Source organism: Adiantum capillus-veneris, chromosome 26 (assembly GCF_014529385.1).
Source record: "Adiantum capillus-veneris isolate H3 chromosome 26, ASM1452938v2, whole genome shotgun sequence".
Taxonomy (NCBI): domain Eukaryota; kingdom Viridiplantae; phylum Streptophyta; class Polypodiopsida; order Polypodiales; family Pteridaceae; genus Adiantum; species Adiantum capillus-veneris.
This window is the reverse complement of record NC_140956.1, coordinates 33,101,546-33,126,883: the sequence shown is the minus strand read 5'-3', so window position 1 is coordinate 33,126,883 and position 25,338 is coordinate 33,101,546.

Below are 25,338 nucleotides of genomic sequence, written 5' to 3'. Positions count from 1 at the left end.
CAATGCTTAAGCTTGCCATATTCTCCATCTTCATCACTATGCTATTATGTATGCTAGCAAGAAGAGTGATGATAAGTAAGGAACTGATTCTTTCTCCAATGAAATGTTTCTTCTCCTCTTCCCTACCCTCATTCCCTGCTAGCTCTCTCCACCTTCGAAGGTGTTTGAGGTCTTGGAATTGAGGCTTGGGATATTTAATGCTTTCCTCAAAGTTTATATTATGCTCGTGAGGCATAAAGTTGTAACATTTAATGGTCTAGTAACTTGTGTGTAGTGGAAAAATAGCAAGAGTGCTTGGATGGAGAGAGAAACAAAAGCATAACACCTAGCTAGATTGGCATGAAAAATACTTCAAAAAGAGAGAGAGATTAAGCTATTGACAACAGTTGAGGATTGGATTTACATGGAGCCAGTGCCCCCTCCAAAAGGCTTTGTATTATAGGTTTCCCCCATTAAGGGAGACATTTTACAATACAATACTTTGTGTTCCTTCAATAACTTGCTGGTGCAATGAACATGGAATATTCAAGCACCAAGCTTATACTTGAAAACACAACATCAATTCCCTCACGGTCTCAGACCCAAGACCTCACACACCTTCGAAGATGGTGAGAGCTAGTGGGGTATGAGAGTCGATCGAGAGGAATAAGAAGTATTCTTACGAGCAAGACGTATTTCTCCTCACATAATCACTCTTAATAGCTTAGCATAGCTTAGTAATTAGCATGGTAGAGGACATGAGCATGCATTGGATCTTGGCTCTTGGTTGGATTTGCATCACAAAGCCAAGAGTTGGTGTAGGCCTCCCTTCTCACAAGCTTGGAGTAGATTATGAGCTTTCCATTAAAGCTTGAGAAGGAGATAGTCTTCTTTTCTTCACACATGAGTTTGTGTGAGTGTGTGTGTGATAATGCCTTGCAAAAATCAGCCCCCTCTCTCTCTTGGTCGACCCCTCTTGCTAATTCCTCTTGTTGGCCCCTCATTGGCTCATGCCAGCCTTAGCCAATAGGAAGTTAGAAGCATAAATGCTAGCCTTATGACATGTGTCCCCCTTTCCCCTTTCTTGAGAGATTTAGGTATTTAAATAATTCAATTAATCTCTCATTGGACCTCTTATTCTTCTGGCCAATCGGAATCAGGAAAGCCATTGGGCTGCTGAATGCTCATTGGACCCCTCTTCAGAAAATGTCCAATAGTCTTCTAGAGAGCTTAATTTCTATTGGTTCTTTTATCAAGTGTTTTTAAATGAATTAATCTAAATTTATTTTAGCCTAATTCTCATTGGTCCACCTCTATGGCCATCCAATAGGATTTGAATGCACCTTGGGGGCAATTGGGCTAGGGAGTTGACATGTGTCCACTATGCCCTTTGTGTAATGGGAGCTTGCAAGAGTGTGTGTGTGTGTTTCTCTCTCATCCCCTACATATAAGGCTCGCCCCTTCCTAGATAGAGATGTGGGAAGACTTTTAGTCTTTCCCATGACCATCCAATTCCCCCACACTTTGGCCATTGGACATTACCTTTGAATTTTGTAACCTTAGCATATTGGAAGTCTTAATGGGCTGAACCTTAGGGTCTTTGAAGCTTATTGATGCACATTGCTCTTTTGCAGATGGCCCCGTTTGGATCCCTATTTCCCCTCCTTTGGATCCCTACTGTGACCGGTCTGCCAGCCTAACCAATATTCTAGCTTTTGCTCCCCTAGTACTTCCCCATATTAAATGATCAATTTAACATGAGAAAATCATTTAGGAGAATTAGATATTAGTTATTATGACATTACCTCTCTTGAAATTAGTTGTCCTTGACTATGATAGTAAGTACTTCTCCCATTGGGACCTTTGATCTACTTCCATTACGTAGGCTTTTAGTAGATCAATAATTGTTGGGTTAGCTATTTCACTTTGGCCATCCGTTTGAGGGTAATAGGCCGAAGAGAAATTTAGCCTTGTCCCATAATTCTCAAAGAGACCCTTACAGAAATTACCGATCATCCTAGGATCTCTATCCGACACTATGGACATTGGCAAGCCATGGTACTTGAAGATTTGTCACTATGAAGAGGGTTGCCATTTGATTGATTGACTTTGATAGTCTTTTTGATAGGTATAAAATGAACTTGTTTGCTGCACTTGTCTACTATCGTCCATATTCCCGTATTCCCATGGATAGACTTAGGCAATCCAAAGATATGCTCTCCCATGGTGAATTAGGGATTGGCAAAGGTTGAAGCAATCCAGGTTGCTTCCCTCTATCAAACTTTGTCTTTTGGTATACCACACATTTAGAAACATACTCTTGTATGTTTTCTTTCATGGCAGGCCAATAGAAATATGTTTCTATCCCTTTTAGGATACACTGAATCCCTCTATGCCCTGCATAAGGAGGAGCATGAGATTCATACATTACTTTATCACGTAGTGAGTTAGTAACACATAGTCTATTTCCATACACAAGATAACCATCTTGTAAGGTAATTGGTTCCTCTTTCTTCCCTAGTGCAAGGGCTGAAATCACATCTCTAAAATCAAGATCAATAGCGTACTCATCTATCATAGAAGATAGATCATTGTGAGTTGCTATGGAAACCGCATTCACTCTCGGCTGTCTTGAGAGTGCATCGGCTACTTGATTATGCTTGCCATCAATGTGACAATATGAAAATGAAATTGCAAAAGGAAAATTGCCCACCTCATTTGTATGTCGGAGAGCTTGGTCTGTGTCATGAAGTACTTAAGGCTTTGGTGATCCGTCTGCAGAATGAAAGGAGTCCCCAATAAATAGTGCTTCCACGAGTCTAGGCATGCCAGGAGTTCCTTTTCATATATGCCTAGAGCTTGCTCAACAGGGTCGAGCCTTTGACTTTCATAGGCTATGGCATGCCCTTCTTGGAGCAAAACAGCTCCAAGGCAATCACCACAAGTGTCACATTGGACCTCAAATGCCTTTGACATATCCAGCAGTGTAAGCATAGGTTGAGAGATAAGATTTTCAAAAGCATTTTTCTCCTTGGTAGACCATGTATACCTCACGTTTTTCTTTGTTAGGTCATGTAATGGTCCCGCGATTTTTGAGAACTTTTCTATGAAGCATCTATAGTATGTACACATACCTATAAAGCTTCTTAGTTCATGTAGATTTCTTGGATTAGGCCATCCTTTTATTACCTCTAACTTTGATGAATCCGTTTGGATGCCATCTTGATAGATAATGTGACCTAAATACTGAATCTCTTGTAAGAAAATCTCACTTTTCTTTCGATTATTATAGAGTTTCTTCTCTTGTAAGACTTGAAATATTACCTGGAGATGTTGCTTGTGTTTGTCTAGTGAATTAGAGTAGATGATTATATCATCAAAGAACACTCCAGTAAAGGTCTGGTGAGGTCTGAATAGCTTCTCCATTAAGCGGTTAAATGTGGCTGGTGCATTGGTCAAGCCAAAAGGCATGACAATGTATTCGTAAATACCAAACGTAGTGCGAAATGTGGTCTTTACAATGTCTTGATCAACTATCCTTATTTGATGGTAGCCACTTTTTAGGTCAATCCTACTGAAGTAGGTCGACCCTTGCAGTGATCCCTGTTTTTGAACAAGCAGCTACTAATCCTTGAGCTAATGAGTTAAAGTCCATGATTGACCTTGGTGGAATGTTTTGAAACCATGTCAATGCTTTTCCTTCTAATGTCATTCCAAACCCCTCGAATTCAGTATGGAAATCGAATATACGTTATGCTCTTAGCACTTGCTTAAAGCTTGCTTAGTGGTCGTATGGATCCCCTGATCCACTGTATTTTCTGACCCATTTTTGAAAATCAACTGGTCTAACACGTCTGTTTGGTTCAACTCCCGATCTCCTGGCAGTTGGTCATGTTTCGAGTCCTTCAAACTAGTATGTTGGAAATAGTGACTCATGTAGCCCTGGACTAGCCTTACTGTCACCCGGTTTTCTACGTGATGAGGTGATTTTTGGTTTCTTAAGCTTTAAAACATTTTTTGACTTTTTAAAATTTTATTTTTAGTGTCAAGAAAATAAAATAGGAAAATACATTTAAATTCCAAAAAAAGAGGGTCTTAAATTTCATACATTTTTAAAAAAAATCACGTAAAAATTCAAAAAATTAAAAAAAAGACTTTAAAAAATAAAATAAATAAAAAAACTCACCAAAAAACTTATAAAAAAATGTAAAAAATTCACAAAAATATAAAAAATTTTATAAAAACTCACCAAAAATCATAAATTGATTTTAAAAAATCACAATAAATAAAATAAACTCATAAAATTGCTTTGACTCAAGCATTTTTATCAATCTCGAGCATGAGTAATTCTGCTAATCAATACCAGGATCTGCTAGGAGACAATTTTTATAGATTGAGCCAACATGGACTCAAGTCAACAGAGCAAGCTAGTAGCAGTGTCAACATCGGCACAAGTGCAAAAGAGCAGCTTCTACAACTATATGGCTACAATGGAGATAAATTTTTATATGCAGATTCAAAAGATCATACGTATCTTATGAGCAACAAAAGCAACACGAGAGCCACAATATTATTGATCAGAGTGAAGCCAGATTCAAAGAACTCCCAAATGTTCACAGACTTCAGTGGAGCCAGGTATTGCAAGCTGAAAGATGAAGTGCAAAAGATTAACCCAAGTGGTTATCCAAAAATCTACACAAGTCAGCAAAACATACAGTTGGTGCATATGCAATCAGGGTCATTGTAGATGGATTACAGGGGTCAGATCTATAGTCGAGAACCAAAAATGGAAGATCCAAAAAATCAACCAATAGAAGCCAGTCTAATCGGAGAACCGAGTCAAAGACAATACAAAGTTAAAGATGGAGCAACAGTCTACAACTTGATGCTTAGTGTTCTGAAAGAAGATGCCGATAACTTGGTAACCACATAAACAAAAGCTTCTCTACAAGAGCTTGACATGACAGAGCTAGCTTAAATACCACCAGTCATGGCGTATTGCTCAGATTGTGGATGAAAAGGTGGACATTTTTCTGAAGATTGTCCAAGAAATCCAGACAACATGCACACATCAACTACCAATTCAGGGCACTGAGAAAATGGGAAATGTGAATCTCGATGTAAGTGCATCTAACTTGTCACTTTTAATGCAATCAGATGATTGTGCATTACCACTAGAAGCACCAGTAAAAACACTGCAAGTTAGCATAAAGATGCACAGGCATCTGAAAAGCTTCAAATTGATTCTTTGAACAACTAATTTTTGCATGAATTTGGTCAAGGTGTCCAGATTTCACCGAATGTTGAAAAGACTATTAGGTTTGTAAATAATTCTGCATCCGCTGCCACAAGTGTGCAATCATTCACGAGTCTAAGGGATGCATCAAACAGAATACTGTTAGCATTGTATAACACCCATAATCCATATGCACACTATGTAGACTAAAAAGGGCAAATGTACAAAAAGGATCAACCGATGTTTGAACGGCCCACTTACCAGCTCATAGAAGTGTGTCCAATGATATATTCAAAATGATGGTTCATTTCAAAGGAAAGAATCTATTATATCCCATCCTCTCTAGAGCTGAAGGATATTACCCGAGTGAACCCATAAATATATTCAGAGCCAAACTCTCCTCCATTGAAAATCAAGCTTCGACGTTGTAACCAAACAAGCATATACTTTGACCAAAACAGTCGTAGATATAGATGAGAGTCTAAGATCTATGATGACTTGGGTCGTGAAACCACAAAAGCTCATATCCTAGGAGACCCATGGGATCGGCAATATCAGGGCACATATAATGCTATCTACAGCTTGACTTGGGGAATTATTTATCATGTTTCATGGAGATACATAGGAAACTATGCAGAAGATTCACAGCTTCCAAACATCAACGATGCTACCCAAAGTGTATCTTCACGGTCCCAAAAGGTGAGACTTAACTAAAGACAAACAATTTTGAACTCACATAATGAAGTGAGCTATAGTGATCACCCTAGGAAGGGGGAAGCTCCAAATCCATCAAGCTGAGCTCTTGTACCAGGAACCGCAATGTCAGTTAGAAGCCCTAGAGCCTCTAACCAACAGACCCCTTCAAAGCAGAAATCATTGAAAGATCATATGGTTGTTGGAAGTTTCCAATTGACCCATATTCCATCAAAGTCTACGGATAAATGCCTCTATGAAGATCATCAAGGACAGAAGTTTCAGCTCATCTCCACAAATCAAAGTCAAAAGCCGACAAATCCAATAGTGTTTAAACAATTACATTTGACCAAGCTCACATATGCATATCTAGATGCAAATGGCAACGAATACCAATAGGTTCATGACCTTGTACAAACCCCTATGGATGGTAAGACTGAAGTCAAAGACTATTTGAAGATGATGCAAAGCCTCAAGATGCCAGAACAGGTGACAAAAAATTCAAAATCAATGAAAGCTAAAGTCCAGAAAGCCATTAGGAGAAATATGAACCTTGCATGGGCCTTGTAAGGAATCCTAATTTTTAGGGATTAAGGCTAATGTTGTCTAGGGTTTAGGGGGCAAGGACATTGAAGAAGGTAGTTTTGAGTAGGCTTTTCTAGCCTTTTTTTTAGACAAATGTAGGATGTGGACCTAAAGGGTTTACTTTCTCTCTCTAGCTTTTTTTAAAGTGAAGGAAGCATAGGGGTGTGTCCACATCAGCAAAAACGTAGGTCACAAAGAGACAAAATTTGACTTTTTTAAAAAAAATTCATTTTTACTTGTTTCTAACTTAAAACTCCCTCCCAACATATATACATATCCAAAAATCATTTTTTGACCCATTTTTTAACCCACAAGCTTAGAAAGTTCATTTTTTCAAAACTCTTTTCCCCCAAAAAGTAATAAAAATTTTGTTCTCTCCTCCTCCTCCCTCCTCCCTCCTCTCTCTCTCCCTCTCCTCTCCCTCCCTCCCCCTACCTTCCTCCTCCTCCCCAATCTCTCCCTCCCCCACCTCCCTCCTTCTCTCCTCCCATCTTCCTCAACCTCTCTACCCTTCCCGCTCTATCTTTTCATCATTTGCTTCCTCACGCAACAGCTTCCATGGTGCTCACGGACATCACAAATGGTTTGCTTCCACCACCACGTACTCCGCACACCAAAAGCATACATATTCGCTTACCCACGGCATTTGCACCGAAGACGACTAGTGAAGGTGATCAAAGGTCATCACAGGAACGTCGCACCGCTTGTGAGACCAATGTTGACATTTGGGTGGATGTCCATTTGTACCCTTACGATCCTATAAGCCGCTTCCATCCACCGTTTAATAGCCTTTCCACATTTCTTCAATTTCTTGGGAGGGGAGAAGCAGGTTTGTTAGGCTATTGCAAGCGGTTGTGTATGGGTGCAGGTGCTTCTTTGCATATGTGGATGCATGAATGTCAAGCTCTTCACCTCAAGACGACGGCATTAGAAGAGAGTGTTGCCTCTTCGGAGAGGGTAGTTAAAACTCTTGAACAACAAATGCAAGAAAAGGAGTCCCACATCCAGAAGCTTACCAACACCATCACATACTTGAAAGAAACAGCCCTTGGTGCAAGGGAACGCAAATGCACGTATTCATCCATTGAAACTCTTGCACATTCGGGAGGAGCACGCAAACGATGCGAGTTACAGCCACAAGGTGATTTTGTCTTTACTTGCATGATGCATTCTTACTTCACACTATTTTCTAACATTTATGTTTATTTGTTGCTAGAAACTTCATCTAGGAGGCATGCGGTGGAACAAGCCAAGATGATCGAGTCAACCTTCTCACTAGTTGTCTCAATACCCAGGACGTGATTTCTATCTTACAATCACCTGGAGGTAAGCACATTAAGGATGCAGTCACCAAGGACCTTATACGTAAATTAAGAAATGTGGTTAGTGATGATGACGTTCAACAAGCTTGTGATGAGGCTGGAATCAGCACCAAAGCATATCAGGCTATTTTCCAACTCCTAAAGGATGCCCTCAAAGAACATGGCATTGTGGAAAACCTATTTCCCGTTCCTCACAAGGTCAAGCTCGTAAAGAAGGCCACAAACGAAGATGTGTTCTCCCGCATTGGGACATACCTACACATTGAGGACACAATGCCAACTTCCCTTTATGCTTCGTGCGCAACAAAGACAAGGGGAAAAGATAAGAAACAATCCATAAGACCTTCGGAGAAGGGCTTTCCTTACACAATGTGGAACAATATTTTTGTGGATCTTAGAAGGCTTCAAGAAGCCATGCGTAGATTTTACGAGTTACCTGAAGAAGGTGACACACTTTACTTTTTTCTTTGGTATTATTCTTATCATAGACTCTGAAGTTTAAGGGCTTAGCACTATTTATTTTGTAGTGCTTGGCACAAAAGTCGCTTTTGTGTTGAAACTCGATGAGTGTCAAATAGTGAAAGGCCAAAGGTTAGAGAGGCTAAGTGTCACTCTAATGAACGAGGCCCTTCTGCAAACCAAGCGAAGGGATTCAGTCGAGCCATCTCCCACCCCATCTTTTAGCGTGCAATCAGAGAAAGACATTTGGTGGTTGGGTGCTATTGAGGTGCCCAAGGAGACCAATGGAGTACTTTCATGGATTTTTGAGAGAACTCCATGGATCGCAGAAGTAATACACTCCCAAATTGCAGGTCAGAAGTTGGAGATTGAGGGTTTTGGTAGTTATGATGTGGAGTGGCACTTAGGTGGGGATTTGAAGACCATAAAGTGTTTGCTTGGCTGCAAACAAGGGGCTTCTTCTCTCATGCCTTGTTCATTTTGCACTCGAGGGTACAAACCTAATGGAAAACAATCACATAAGAGCACTACAAAGGCCGGATCCATGCTTCCATGGCAAGGGCATGGAGATGAAGGTAAAGAATGGGAAGCGTCTATTCTGAGATGTCCCATGCTCAATGCCCTAGACCGTGATCAAAAGGACCATGCTTGGAATCCAATCTTTCGATTTCCTCTATCAAATGTACATTTTGTACATTACACGCATTCCTGCGCATTTTTGATAGGCTATTGAAGCTCTACATTGACTATGCTTTCACGATGAAACCGTTGAAAAAGTCCCAGGAAGCGATCGAAAGAGTGGAGGTACTCTTGAATTCCATTGGCTGTCACGGTGGAAATGTGTCTATCGTTGCTGCAAAGAACACAGGGGAGGCCCATGAAATTGCTCAACAAGTGTCAATGAGTGGACAAAAAGCTAGACACTTTTTGAAGAAAGTTTTCCAAGGAAAGCCAAGTCGATATGATGCTCAAAACAGCTCCAACCAGTAGGCAGGTAACCTTTGGGAGCTTTGGAAGGAGTTATGCAAAGCTACTACCGACAATGATTCAAATGGCGAGCTTGCAAACAAGCGCAAGCAAGTTTGGGAACATTTTGATAAAATGGTCAAGCTTATGGGCCTTAACAGCACAACAGAAGAACAACGCCAATCATTTCAAGAAGCCTTGGCGGATTTTACCAAGGTCTTCACCCTTTCTTGGGGTGAAAATAACATCACACATTACATGGTAAGTCATTTTAAATGGTGTATTCATTACAAGGGATTGTTTTTATTTAATAATGTGGATCGTTTACTCATGTGAACAGCATATATTGTTTACGCATGGTGCATTTTTTATGCACAAGTATGGATCGTTTGAAATTTTTAGCACTCAAGGCATGGAGAAGTCCCATTATCGAGCAAGGGGATTGTACTTCAAAAATACTCGACATGGTGGTGGAATGGTGCAATCCAATTATTTGGAGGAGCTGTTCAATTGGTTTTTTCGCACAACATTTGCTCGTAAGCTCACAATGGAGCGTGCGCGACAATCCAAGATTGCTATTGAAGTACGGAAATGGAGTCGTCAAGAGCATAGCAACAAGTGGCAAATGTCGCAAGGTCCCACCAAGCATGCTACATGGCGGCGATCCAGAGTGCAACAAGGATCAAAGTGGATACTGCGCGAGTCACTAAATGTGAATGCAGGGTCCAACTCTTAGCGACATGTTTATTTAAAAAATAATACTTTTTTTAAAAAAATTAGTGTGAACAGGGCCCTTTTTAAATGGGCCCTTATAAATATTGCATGCTCTCATAAACCACTCATTTCTTAAGAACAGGTGAGCTCTTACCAACAAAATGGCGCGCACCAAAAAAACCGCGAAAGAGCATCCGCCTGCCAACAAAAACACCCTCCAAGGATATGAGAAGCCGTCATGGCTTAAAGGCACAAGAAAATGGCCACGAACGCCTGCCCGTTCCAGGAACTCATCTGGTAGTGGGCATGGTGGTAGGGCACGAGAGTCATCGAGGACTGTTCAATCTCCACCTCCTCAAGATATAACACCTAGAAGGAGAATGAAGCAACGTGCCCAGCGCTGGAGAGAGGAAGAGGGCCAACAAACAACAGAGTCCGATAGGGAGCAACCGTCGCGCCACCAATCACAAGCAGGACCATCCAGGACTCGGGTGGTCCATACAGACACTGAATCAGAGAGTGAGCCACCATGGTTGCGAGAAAAAATACCGCGCACACACCGGGTGGCCGTTGGGGGGAAGACATTGCTTGGAGGCCAGGGAGCTCTCCCCACACAACAAGATCGGCAGCCAAGGGAAGAGGAAGAATCAGAAGAGGCTGCAGAACCAGCCCCTAAGCATGTAAACAGGCACAAGTCTAAGTTTTTCAAGAAGCCTAAACGCCGCCCGCCAAGAAATGTGCAAGTGCCCCCAAGACAACCGCAGCGGCGCCGAAAAATAGCAAGGGCATTTGTAGAAATCCGCCACTACCAGAAGACGACGGAGCTTTTGATTCGACACGCCCCCTTTGCTCACACTGTGAAGGAGGTGCTTCAAAGCTATGGAAATCAGTATAGAATGCAAGAAATAGCACTAGAGGCTATTCAAGAAGCTGCAGAGGCCCACATCATTTCGGTGTTGGAAGATACCAACCTATGCGCCATACATGCAAAGCAAGTGACAATACAGCCAAAAGATATGCAGCTTGCACGTCTACTGCGACGAGACTTCGAGCATTAGCCGAAGTTACCCCTCTTTTTGTATTGCACACCCTTATCTTTGTAATGATTGAACTTTCCAATGACAATATGATCAACAGTTGTGTCTACTGTGTCTACTATCTTTGTAATGAAATGACTTTGTAATTTCAAGTTTTGTATGTAATTTCAGTCAATTTCAGTAAATTTGTGCTTTTTAAGCACCCTTGGGGGTAGATAAGCCTACAAGGGGCAATAAAAAGCCTGTCCACAAGGGCGCGCAAATGGCCCATCCATCAGTTTTGGATGGGCCATTTGCGCGCCCTTGTGGCCAGTATTTTTTTTGCCCCTTGTAGGCTTATCTACCCCCAAGGGTACTTAAAAAGCACAACTTTACTAAAACCTATTGGTTTTGCAACATTATTTTACATGGATCCTTGTGGACACCCTTTTTTGGCCATTTCAAACTTTGAATTCCCTATAGGATATTAAAAAAAATAACATATTGTGAAACCAAGTGTCTATGCAACATTAATTTGGATTTTTCAAATGTCCAATGTAATTGGACTTTTTGGTGCAGGGGTGTACTAGGTAGAGCTAAAGCAGGTGATAGTGTGTTGGAAACTTCATTTCATAATTGATTTCACCTTTTCTAGTGTCCTTGAGTGTGAATATATGCTGGAATTGCCATAGAAAGGGTGCAGTGTGCATCTAAATTAATGATTCAAAACCAATTCATTTCAATAAATTTGTGCTTTGTAAGTATCCTAGGGGGTAGATAAGCCTGAAAGGGGCAAAAAAAAAGCCTAGCCACAAGGGCACACAAATGGCCCATCCACAACTGATGGATGGGCCATTTGCGCACCCTTGTGGCCAGGCTTTTTTTGGCCCTTGGTAGGCATATCTACCCCCTAGGGAACATAAAATACCTAAATTTACTGAAATTGGCTGAAACTACATACAGAACTTGAAATTACAAAGTCACTTATCAAAACAATTTTCATATCACCAATTGAAACAATTTTCAAGATTGACAAATCACATTCAAAAGAATTTGCAAGATAGAGAGACAATTTCAAATATTTTTTATTACTTCCAAAACGGTGATTTTACATCATGTATCTGAGGAGTTCATAATTTTTTTGACCATTTCCTGGCGCCTATTTTGAGAGTAAGGCAACTCCCCAGTCAAGAGGGAGTGCGCTATGACCTTTGGGTCAGTTGAGCCAATGGAAGCATGTATCCCTATCTGGGCAAGCACTTTACCACGAAAGCCAGTGCCAAACGTTGTGCATACAAGGGATCTACGCACTAGGAACACTTGATGCGCAGTTTGAGCAATGGTGCTCAAACACAAAAACTTGCTCAAAGCTTTTAATGACCAAGTCATACAATGGGCTTGGGGAGTAAATTCATTATGGATAATGGCCACATCGCCAGGGGGGAGTTGTCCTAGGTAATGCGCAAGGGAAGCTTGAGGTCCAAAGTCCGTCCGCTTGCCACCCGTCCTTGCAGCAAAATCATCAACCTCCACGACATCCTGTCATAAACCGATGAAGGTTGAGAAAAAAGACAATGAAGGATAAAATAGTAACATGAAATTTAGGATACAGTTTACCTCCTGCTCCTTGTCGTCCTCCTCCCTGTTGCCCTTTGCATCCAAGTCAATGCTCCCATGCACCACAGATACAACTTTTGGATCATCAGATGGGAGGTTGCATAATGGCATAGGCATCCTAGCAGCCTCAATCTTGGCTTGTGTGGCTTGGAATTCTTCATCAGCCACGTGCAACTGCTCTGCTGCGAGGACCTCCGCACATACAACTGCAATAGTGTCAGCAACAGACTCTCCATCTGGCAAGAGCTTGCTTTCTAGGGCATCTGGCGTATTGTCTAAGGGACATTTGGTGCTGTTGCATAGCACGCTCAAGCATTCATCCATGCGCAGGCCAAATGCTTTCTCCATATCATGCAGGAACACAAACTCCTCCCCATCCACTAACACTGAGGAGAAGCGGCTGATTTCTACCTCTGGGATAGCCACATCCGTCAGTGGTAGTGGCACTGGAGTGTCACTAGGGCCAACCGTAACTATGGATTTCTCAACCAGTTGCTCAAGACCCCTAGGGTACTCGAGCCGGTGTGCCTTTCCTTCCGCTGCAGGGTTCATGGGGATAACCTGCTGCTCCTTGGTGTCCTTGATAAAGGACTCAACCTGAAGGTGTGGTAAGCGAAGCTCCTCCATATCCGGTTCCTTGCTCACCAAGAAGATAAATGTTGCGAGCCGAGAAAGTTACTCCACCCCCAACTTGCACTTCTTGAGCGCTGACACCCCTGGGGCTTGCTCGTCCAAGTAATGGCCTGCATCGGTTGCAATTTCTTGAAATCGTTGCAACCGCTTGGAGAATGGGCGATCACCTTTGTGTATATAGCGCCAAAAGATCGCAAAGCACCCAGATCCCTACATGTGGGGGGATAGATACAGAATATTTTATGATGTGCTCCTCCATGAACGCAAAAATCTCGGCAAATGCATCCATGTGAAGGGCAACTGTGGCACCAAGGTCAGGGAGACGAGTAAAAAAGGTGTGGAGGTCCAACTTCCCTTTGTATTTGGTGTCCTCGAGGAAGAGGATGAAGCATGACAAAGGGGTGGATGTGGCTGCAGATGCAGAGGTTGTGGAAGCATCCATGTCTAGCCTGGGGTGTAGACAGAGAGTGGAGGAGCTCAAGAGTTGCAAAAGTGAAAATAGTGAATGAGTTAGGTGGCCCCCCTTTTATAATGGACCCTTTTTGTAAGACATTTTAAAAAAAGGCACTTTCATCAAAAATGATTTCTCATCCCAATGCAAAAATTTATATTCAAAGGCATGATTTGCCGAAGCAAATCATGTTGATTACAGTGGGGATCAGTTTGAAAATTGCAAGAGTTACAAAGTTATAAGATCGATAGCATAGTTCCATCCATCCCCCAGTCCTCCTCGACCTTCAGTTTCTCTTCCATTCTCTTCCCAATCTGCGGACATTCATTACAATAAGCATCCAATGATCGACAAACCATGATGTATTGAAAATGTGGCGGAAGGATTCTCACCTTGTGACCTTGTAAACGAAATTGTGCTTGTTGAAGGGCCTCAAAACCCATAATAACCAAATGTTCTCGAACATTACTGAGAGTCCAATGCTTGTTCACTTGGACTGCCTCCAAAGCATCGTTGGGCATCTTCACTGCAATGTCAAATCTTGCAATAGCGCCATCTACACTCTGTAAGGGAGTCCACACTCCAAGCTTGCACATCCAACGATCATAGTGAAATCGTATGTACAAGGAAGTGCGGGATTTCAAATAGCGCATTCCAATACCTGAAGCTCCAACCTTACAACGGTACCGGTCCCCGTTGTGCATGCCCTCCACAAAACCCCAGTCCTCTTCTAAAAGCCTTCCTAATTCCTCGTAATGCGCATCTTTACATACAAGCATTGTGGTAGTCTCCACAAATCCAAACTCTTTAAAAATGTGCACAAAACAATGAATAGGCAAACACCAACTCAAGCCCACAGACCTAGAAGCTTTAGAGTATTTCAAAGAGTTTTGGACATCCATTATCATCTTTTGCTTGAAAGATGCTACCGACCACAAATCTGGCACCGGCCACTCCATACTTAATAAGGAAGTTACTTTGATGTGTTCAAGCGTTCCAAACGCTTGTGTAGAAGTAGGGACAATATAGGAGTGAGAATAGAAGAAAATCCTTCTTTGAACCAGTTTGGTTGGGCAAAGATGTGGGAACATTATTGCTCCAATATCCGCATGTATAGCATTGAATGTGCCGGAGAGACTATGTAGTGGTTGCTCTTCCACCAACGTGGATGGAAATATGACTATAAACACTACAAGAGGTTGTGTGCTCTTGTGACGCTGTTAGCGACGGAAATACACTGGGTTTTTATAACCCCCGGCGTCGCTAAAACCGTCGCTACGAGAGCGTCGCTATATAAGACGCTATAGGCATCGCTATATGCGTCGCTATATAGAGACACTCATAGCGACGCTCATAGCGACGTTTACACAGAAGTCTATAGCGACGCTCATAGCAACGCTACAGAGCCATAAATAGCGACGGTTATAGCGACGCCCGAGAGAATTTTTTTTTGGTGACAGGGCATTGAATGCCTTGCCACCCATCAACCATATTGTACTTGATTCACTTTTTAAAAAAAAGTGCAAGGGTAGATAATAGACCCAAAATAGTCACCCACAAGACGCATTGTTTGCAAAATTGACAAGCGTAAAATTGACAATTGTACACATCATAGGCAAAATGAATTGATTGGAAAATGTAATAATGACAATTGTACAACATCATAGGCATAAAGAATTGATTGGCAAAATGAACTGCGGTGACAAATGTAATAATATACATGGTTCAAAAAGACGTATAAAATCCGTCTCATGATACATAAGCTATGAGAAACCCTAAACTAATGCTATCTAGCTACGGCTAAACTGACGTCGTCTAGTCAGACGTCTCATCGCGTCCAAGCGGCGTATCTGTCGGATTCTGCAAAAAAAGACAATAAGACAGCTTTCAGTAAGTATAAACATATAACGACATTTATAAAACAATACAAAAAATAGAAAAGAGTAAACCCTAATACTAACCATGCCGTCGCGAGAACTGAGAATGTCCATCAGGGCGTTTAAGCCCTTCCTGCCTGTGTACTCGCGCTCGTACGGTGTGGGATCACGTCCTATCATCGACCACTGTCAAAACATACAAAGATTTCATTATGTTAGAATTAAAAAACTCATAAACCCTAAACTATCAAACATAAAGAGCAATGCGAAAACACTTACAAAATCGGCCTCAAATGATGCCCATCCACCGCTCCCCAAGTGGTGCGAGCCCCCTGCCTCTACTCGCGCTCTGGCTGCATCCTTTTGTTGCTTCCACTTGTCGGGATTCTCGCGCACTGCTTTCTTCGCATTCTTCCAATCTTCTTTGGCCAGCCAATCTGGCCTGTTCCACCCATGCTTGATTGCTTTTTGCACTTCGGAACGCTTGTGTTTGCAGTATCCGCGCATTTGAATCTTCATCAGGTCTTCATTGAAGCGCTGATCCCGTGTTGGGACGGGAAACTCATCATGAAGTATGCCGATGACTTTGTTTTTTAAATCACTTGGTACTTCACTCCATTTGTTTAGTATGTAGTGTCTAAACAGCTGAGAGCAAAGACCACGCATGCGCGAGATCACCTTCTTGCCGTCATCATCCATGATGATGCCGCCGCTGAAGTCGACGGAGTAAGGCAAGCCCTCTGGCCGGTGACGCGTGAACCTGGGTGTCCCGGCAGGGGTCTCTAGCGGCGTGTCGATGGGGGTACGGACGTCAGGTGTCTCCACCGGCGTCTGGTCCTCGACGCGAGGAGTGTCTAGTGGGGTGGCTCCTCGCGGAGTAGGTAGAGGTGTGTAGCTGCTAGGAACAGTCAGCTGCGCAAAACCTGGCGTAGATGGCGATGCTGTGGCTGGTGTGGGGGCGGGCAAGGAAGGGGAGGGTAAAGAGCCTCGTCGAACACGAGGCGGTGTGGAGGCATCGGCGGCGGAATCCCCACAACAACCGCCACCGCCACCACTAGAGCGCCGGTGTCTAGCCGAGTGTGAAGATCGTCTCGTCGACGCCGAAGCTTCGGAGCGCGCCGAATGCTCCGAAAGAGAGGGAGATGCGGATGCAGTAGGAACGCGCGATGATACGCCAGAGCGATGACGCTCCACGTACCACTGTCTCTGCTGCGGTGACAAAGAAGAAAGAAACTCCTCATCATCCATACCTGCATTAAACACACGAATATTTAAACTTAATATTGAATGAATAGAGTAGACAATGACGCAAAGACCATTAAATACAATGATGTAATGACGCATATAAATACAATGAGGCAATGAATTGAGTGATAGAAGAGGCAAGTCGAAAACTCAGAATTTTCAATCAAAAGATGTGAGCGCGAGTAGAAAAGAGCGTTATACACCATGGAAAGTACTTAGAGAGCCAGAGCTTTTACAACACGGAGCAAAATTGTTCAAATACAATATTTGTGGCTTTAAGAGATCTCTCTCTCATCCTCGCATAACTCAACATAACTTCCTATATCTATATAGAGCTCTCCGTTTAAACACATATCCTCTATTTCATTTTGTAGCTCCTCTGCATGCACCCCATATAGAGTAGTAGCATCTTGATGCTCGTCTGGCACCACCGCAGCGGCTTCTGATTGAGCATCTTCTCTGATCTCCTCCATTGATGCCGTTGTGATTGGCACATGGTAGCCTTCATACGTCCTTGCACTACGAGGGGCTACCTCTATGACGTACCACCAGTTTGATGTAGACTTTGTAGGATGAAATATTACCTGCCAGAGCCACATAACTTACATGAGAGCTTTCAAGCACATAACTTGTAAAAGGGGGATGTTAACTATTTACATACTTACTTGTTCACAATGCTCGGGTGGTACGAAAGTGTCTCTTAGGTCAATCCATTTCTTAGTAGAATCCACCTCAAGAAAACCAGACTCTCTTCTACACACAGTAGCGTTGCGACCCTCCATGATTATCTTGAACCATTGCACGTCGAACAAGTCGACAAAAAATCCTCTGTAATCGATCCTCAAAATCTCTTGTAGCGTGCCGAAGTAAGTGAGTTCCGCCACCACAGGATCTGCATCAGAGGAACGTCGTCGACTAGACTGTTCAAATTTTGCCATGATTCCACAATCTTGAGTAAAACGCTTTTTGTCGATCCGTTCCACCCTAAAATGTCGACCTTTACACCATGCTGCTGTGTATGACTTATACTACAACGAATAAAGATTATGAGTGGCCGTTCAAACGTTTAGAAATAAAGTCACTAGCTAGTCGTACATTGCAAACTTACCTTGGTCGCACAACCCCGAGAGTACTCCCACTCTTCCTCAGTCACTTCGTCACCGCATTGTTGTGCGCTTTTCAATTGGTTGTGCAACCATCTTAAGCTCATGAATGTTGGTAGGCTCTCCAGACCCGTCGGATAGTGCATCGGTGGTCGTCTTCCCCGTCTCCACTCGATTCGTGCCCTTTGTCACTCTTGCTTTGCATCCTCATATTGTGAAATCCACTTTTGCATCACTGGATTGTGAAGCATGCAAAATCGGTTGATTTTATCCTCTAGATCTTCCGTCATCTTCTTCTCAACACCGAGATTGCACATGACAATCCCAGATATGCGCTCATCATCTATGGTTTGCCATAGCGTGTCCCGGGCTTTATCAAATCCGTCTAGCCACTCTCCAATGTACACTAGGGACTCTGATACCAACCAACCTTCTGCCATGCTACCCTCCGGACGTGCCTTTTGACGCACATCTCCCTTAAGCATTTTCATGAAACGTTCTAAGAAGAACATCCATCTGGAATGAACTGTGCCAGCTATTTCCACCTCATCAACTATGTGAACAAGAAGATGCACCTGAATGGTTAGCATGGTAGTAGGAAAATGTTTCTCAAACATGCACACAAGCTCCGCATCATTTAGTTTGGCGAATGGTATGGAGTCTACGTTGATCTCCTTTTGTGAGATCCATTGCACCAGCTTTGCAAGTTTGTAGATTGTGTTACGGATGTCGAGAGACAAACATCCCTCAATGGCAACCGGTAAAATAAACTGTAAAGTATGTGCAGCAATGATATTAAAGTCCACATTTTATGCAATGATATTAAAGTCCACTATGAACGTACCTGACACATTTTATGCCAATCGTGTGAATTCAAACCGGTAAGCTTTCCTTCTTTAGTAAAACACGTTCGGAGCGAGTGCATTACGCCAGTGGGGATCCGCAAAGATCGAATGGTCTCTTTTACTTTGCGTTCTTGGGCTCCTGTGAAAAGCCATGGTGCTTTAGGGAGTTTTATCGATCCATTAGACGTTGTTTGCGGCCAATATTTCTCCATACGATCCACATTTCTAAGGTCAACTCTGGCTCCCAAAGTATCTTTCTTGCCGGTCAGATGGTCCCATAGTAGATTACCCACATTCTTGAATATGTGCATTGGATCGAGCAAGTGATTGATCATGAGTCGGGGCCATTATGGTAACTCGTACCATAGAGATAGTCTCTTCATCCCTGGAGGCAATCCGTCATCGCACATCTCCTTCTGCTCTAACCATGCTTGTGCAGACATCCTTGGTGGCTCTCTTCCCAAAAAGCCATCGCATAACACATGATTCTCTGGAAGATACGCTTGATGACCTTCGTAGATTTGCTTCTTCAGTGAGGGCGCCCTACGTGCATTCAGTCTAGGTCCACATGTGACACATGCTCTGTATCCGCTTGTTTGAATCCCTGCATGTATACACATGATAATAGATCAACTATGGGAAAAAACAAGATTTACAGTGTCTGAGTGAGGAGTGTCAATAGATCACCTGAGCATTCTGTTAGCCCGGGATAGTCATGCATGGTCCACATTAGAATGCCTCTAATCAAAGCATTCCGTCGTCCTGTGTGCCGGCTCATATCCACCACCTCTATGCCAATCCACAATTGTTGTAGCTCTTCCAATAGTGGACGAAGATACACATCCATATTCTCCACTTTATATCGCCCTGGCACAATCAAGCTTTGCCATAGGTGCCCCTTCTTCGTAGTCAACCACGGGGGAATGTTGTAGTTGACGATGACAACGGGCCATACACTGTAAGATGTTGATCTTTGACCAAATGGATTTACTCCATCCATAGCCAGGCCTAAGTGCAAATTTCGAGCTTCCCTGGCAAAATCCGACCATGTTCCATCTATATGTTTCCAGGCTACGCAATCTGCAGGAATTCGTAGCACACCATCCGAAGATTTATTCTCCTCATGCCATGATGCTAGGGCGGCCATGGACTTACATTCGAAGAAATGCTTGATGCGAGGAAGCAGAGGAAAATGTCGCAAAACCTTTTGTGGAATTTTTGTCCCGTGGAGATCTACTCGATGTCTTTCGGAATCACATTTCGGACACTTCTCCATGTCTATGTATTCCCCTCTGAAAAGAATGCAGTCATTAGGACAAGCGTGGATAGAATTGTAATCCATTCCCAAGTTTCGCAAAATCTTTCTTGCTTCATCTTGGGAATCTGGCATCACATTGTCAGCTGGCAGTATGTGCTCTTTAAGCAATCTACACAACATAAAAATACGATACAGTCATGTAAAAATCTATCAGATCATTATACATTTAAAGTTTTATTAAAGTAAACTAATTGTAATAGATCACCTGAAAAGCGTTGTGACGCTAGTGTCACTCCATCCAAACGTACTTTGCCTGCATGTTGAGAAGAACCAGGAGTGCTTTCAATCTAGACATACGTGCTCCATTATACAATGGCGTATCGGCTTCACTTTTCATATCATCATAGATAAGCCTTTCTGAATCCATGATCGTCTCCATCATTTCATCAATCTCGGGCTCAAACATTGCCTCGTTGGGAATGTGCTCTGCATGATCATCCCCCGAGCTATCAGAGGCTACATCTTGTGGCCTCACATACGCTGCTTGACCAAAGCGCCTGCGAACACGTCTATTGGGTTGCAAGATTGCTGCTTGTTGGCCAGCGTCAGAGTCCGACGAGTTATAATTAGCAACAACTCGATCTATAATAGATGGATTGAACTCGCCAAATTCGCGAACGTGCTGCAAAGAAACACGTCTTGTCCATCGCACAGCATGCTTGCATTGATTACAAGGACATAAGACCCTCGTTGAGAGATAGGTGTTTTGGTTGGACGGTCCCACATCCTCGTCACTACTCATAATGAGGATAAAAATCTTATAACCTGGACAACAAATTTAATATTCTATTGGCATTCCTCGTCTCTCTCTCTCTCTCTCTCTCTCTCTCTCTCTCTCTCTCTCTCTCTCTCTCTCTCTCTCTCTCTCTCTCTCTCTCTCTCTCTCTACCTCACATTCTCTAGTCATGTCCAACCCCCGCACACCTCGGTCTAGAGGTGCACGGAGATCAAAACCACCGGGTTATAATCTCGTCTTTATTGGTCAATACCTATATTTGTGGGTACAAGAAATCTACAGACCCACGTCTACATGATACTGCATGTAGTGGACAAAACCCCTTTGCCTCTTCTCTAGCTGTAGCACTTCACAGCATCTTAACATCTTTTCACAGTAGATCTTTTCACTGTTCGTCTAACTCTAAACCCTAAACCGTAAGTAATTCTTGCGTGGACTCGATCTAACATAAATAAGCGTAAATTTAAATAAACGTAAATCTAACTAAAAATAAACCTAAATCTAATTTGACGTAAGTCTACATCTAACCTAATCTTTAACGTCTTTTGGGATAGTTTCCTACGACGTTAAAACTCTCTTCTTCTTGTGTGTGTGTGTGTGTGTGTGTGTGTGTGGGTAAACCTAAATAAACCTAAAACTAATCTAATATAACATAAATCTAAATCTAACGTAAATTATGTTATATTAAAAACAAAGAACTAAACTAACAGGGATTATAAGAACCTTAAAACTGATTTAACACATAATTTTTCACATAACTCGGCAAGAGTTGGCATTCTCATCACTAAAGATGTGAGAGTTAACTTCCGGCGGTGATGCTGCCTCATCTCCATCCACATCTGACGACAGCAATTGGCCCTTTGGACCGTTCTTGCTCTTGTTACTAACTTTGAAGTTGCTGTTGAATGACTAGAGGTTGTCTAGATGGTCATTGTCGGGGATGTAGTGACTCTTGCCGCCCTGAAGATCCACCTTCTTCCCTATCTTCTGAAGACATTTCACCAGTACTTTTGGATCGACGGACCCACCATGAGTGAAGGCAGCAATACCCTATATTCCATTGAGGGCTTTCTTCACCCGCTTCATGCAGGCATCGTAGTCTATGGAGACCTAAATCTAATCTAATATAACGAAAATCTAAATCTAGCGTAAATAAACGTAAATCTAACTAAAAATAAACCTAAATCTAATCTAATTTAACTTAAATAAACTTAAATCTAATTTAACGTAAGTCTACATCTAACCTAATCTTTAACGTCTTTTAGGATAGTTTCCTACGACGTTATATCTCTCTTCTTCTTGTGTGTGTGCGCGTGTGTGGATGTGTGTGCCAATAAAAAGAGATAAATGGATAACCTTTCTATCACCCATGCCAAGTATGATAGATTGGTTATGTCATTTCCCTCTTGAATAATAGGTCTTGAGTTCAACTCCTCGTCGGCTAGATCTTTAGGTCTTTTAATTTTAATTAGTTTCCTACTACGTTAAATTAGTTTCTCTCTCTTTCTCTCTCAATGTGTGTGCGTTTTTTTGTTTATGCATGTTTTCTCTCTCTTTTCCTCTCTCAATGTTCGGTTTTTTGTTTATGCATGTTCTCTCTCTCTTTTCCTCTCTCAATGTGTGCGTTTTTTGTTTATGCATGCTCTCTCTCTCTTTTCCTCTCTCAATGTGTGTGTGCATTCTTTGTTTATGTATGTGTGTGTGTGTTTTTGTTTATGTTTGTACTCTTTCTCTCTCTCTCTCTCTCTCTCTCTCTCTCTCTCTCTCTCTCTCTCTCTCTCTCAAAAACACTGTGTGTGTGTGTGTGTGTGTGTGTGTGTGTGTGTGTGTGTGTGTGTGTGAGAGAGAGAGAGAGAGGGAGAGAGAAAGAGGGGAAGGGAACATGAGAGTGAGGAGAGGGAAGGAGCATACCTGGCTCTCCTTCCTCTCCTCGTGTGTGTGTGTGTGTGTGTGTGTGTGTGTGTGTGTGGAGAAGAAAGAGAGAGAGAGAGAGAGAGAGAGAGAGAGGGAGAGCGTTACCTGCTCCTTGCTTGAGGGCGCCAAAAAACTCAGATCTGAGATCTGAGTTTTTGGGCGCTCTCTGTTATTTTTTTAGCCCAGCCGGCGTCGCTATGAGCGTCGCAAATTTACAAGTAAATTTGCGACGCTCATAGCGACGCTTATAGCGACGCTCATAGCGACGCCGGGAAAAAAAAATTTCAGCGTCGCTGTGTGAGCGTCGCTAATATGAATAGCCTCTTGTAGTGAAATGCATGACAAATCTTAAGTATGAATCCATAATAACATTACACTGTGATTTCACACCTAGCTTTGTATTCTCAAAACATGTACTTACAATGTGTTGGAAATCGAGGTGGTTATTGCAAATGCATGGTTGACATTGAGAAAACATGTTGCACAATGGCTACGGTCCCCTTGTCTTTGCGGTTCTTGAAGCCAAGGAGCTTTCCTTTCCAATGAAGATCCAAGTTTGCACGATTCCGCACACGATGAGGGCCAATAGCAGATGGTTGCATGTATACCCAAGCACCTTTGGTGAACTCTTGTGGCACCCACTCATCATCTACACCTCTAGTGTTGTGGCATGTAAGTGATGTGACCTCATCCTTTGGCCGCCTTTGCGAAGTAGAGTTGGCCATGGTTGAGCAAAGAAAACTAGGAGGAGGAGAAGGACCTTGCTTGTTGCTACAATGTACAGAGGATAAAGTGATATGAGAAGGTGGATAACCCTTGTGGCAATGGGAGGAGAAGGTGGATAGCCCTTGCTTGGTGTGGCAATGGGAGGAGAAGGTGGATAACCTTTGCTTGGTGTGGCAATGGAAGGTGGTAGGGGAGGAGAGAGGAGCTTCCTTGCTGCAGCAATGGAGATGGTGTAGAGAAAGAGAGTGTTGGAGTAGAGGATGAGTGTGATGGTTGCAACCAAGGAGGGGTTGGAAAAGGGGGGTTCTAGAGAGAGAAAATCACTTTTTGCCTAAGAACTACCTTTGGGGGAGCTTTGGATAGCAAAAAAATATTTTTCAAAAGTTTTTAATTTTAGGGTTTTTAGGTGCACGTTTTGACTTTTTGAGGTTAAAAAATGCTTTTTTGACCATAAAATAGTTTTAGGGGGGTTTTAAGAAAATGAAATTTGAGTTTTGAAAATTTTCAAATTTTTGGGATTTTCAAAACCGGATCAAAAAGGAGGGAAGTTGGAGGTTCCATATGGCCCACCCACCCCCCCACCCCTACCCCCCCCACCCCACCCCACCTTCTCACTAGGTAAGAGCCCATTTTAAGAAGTGTAAGACTACTTTGTCCCCCTACATTTTTGAGGGCATAGAGTGTGTCCACCACCCTCTTCTCATTGGCTGGCCTCTAATTAACCTTAATCCCAAAGGGCCCCTAGAGGGTTCATATTTTTCCTAATGGCTACACCTCCGAAGAGACAGATTCTACCAGAAAGTACAATGGATCTTTTAAGATGAAAGGTTACTCAGATGCAGGTAGACAATGCTCATCAATTGCAATATTTCAGCCAATGGAGCCAACCTTAATTGAGGCAGGTGGTCAAAGCAAAGAAAATGCAGATAAAGCTTAACCAAAGGACACTGCCACAACAAAAGCAGTCAATTCAGACACAAATCTTAAGAAGATCAAGTGCAACATCACCAGTGAAAATGAAGAAAAGCTATCAAGAGAAGTAAAGCTAGATTTTTAACTAGACAAGAACCTCATGTTCTTTTGCACTTGGAAAAGATGTGGCCAACCACAACTGGAAGATGCTCTTGAATTTGTGGGCACATCAGGAAACAAACGAGCAGAATGCTGGGGAATCATCTCCACCACCATTCAAATAGGTTCACAGATCATCACAACCCAATTCCATGTGATCACAGCAAAGGATGTACCACATAACATCATATTGGGAATTCCATTGTCCCAAAAGGTCCTAGAGATACAGAGTTCAATGAAGATGCAGTCATCACAGATAACAAAGAATGAAGACCAAAACTGGTCACTCACGGCTGATAGCACAAAGTCCTCAAGCATAGTTAAAATGGAGACTGGTGCCAAAGCAAAGCTTATTGAAGATGATTCATCTCCATCTAGCAGAACTTCAGAAGAGCTTAAAGCAAATCAAGAAATAGCAAGTGCAGATCAAACAGAACAAAAAGCAACCACGAAAGCTATTGAGCAGAGAATGCCACCAAAGCCAAAAGTTAAGAAGAATGAGGTTGCATACAACCAAGAAGCAATAGGAAGTCCAAAGATCAATCACTCATTGCCAACTGAATCAGCCAATGTAAGTTAGATTGGAAAACAAAGTCTCAAGCTACCTTCCATACAGACACATTTAGATCAAGATGAGACCATGGCAAAAGCAGGACAAAGATCTTCAATTGAGCCAACAATGAGAATAGCTATAGTTCTCAGCAGTACAAAAAGAGCAAGTGTCAAATGAAATGCTCTACTGGATAAAGATGCAAAGTGCAATATGGTTGCAGACAACATTCAGAGCATTCTAGAGATTACTTAGGGCAAGCCAGATAATAGAGAAATCATG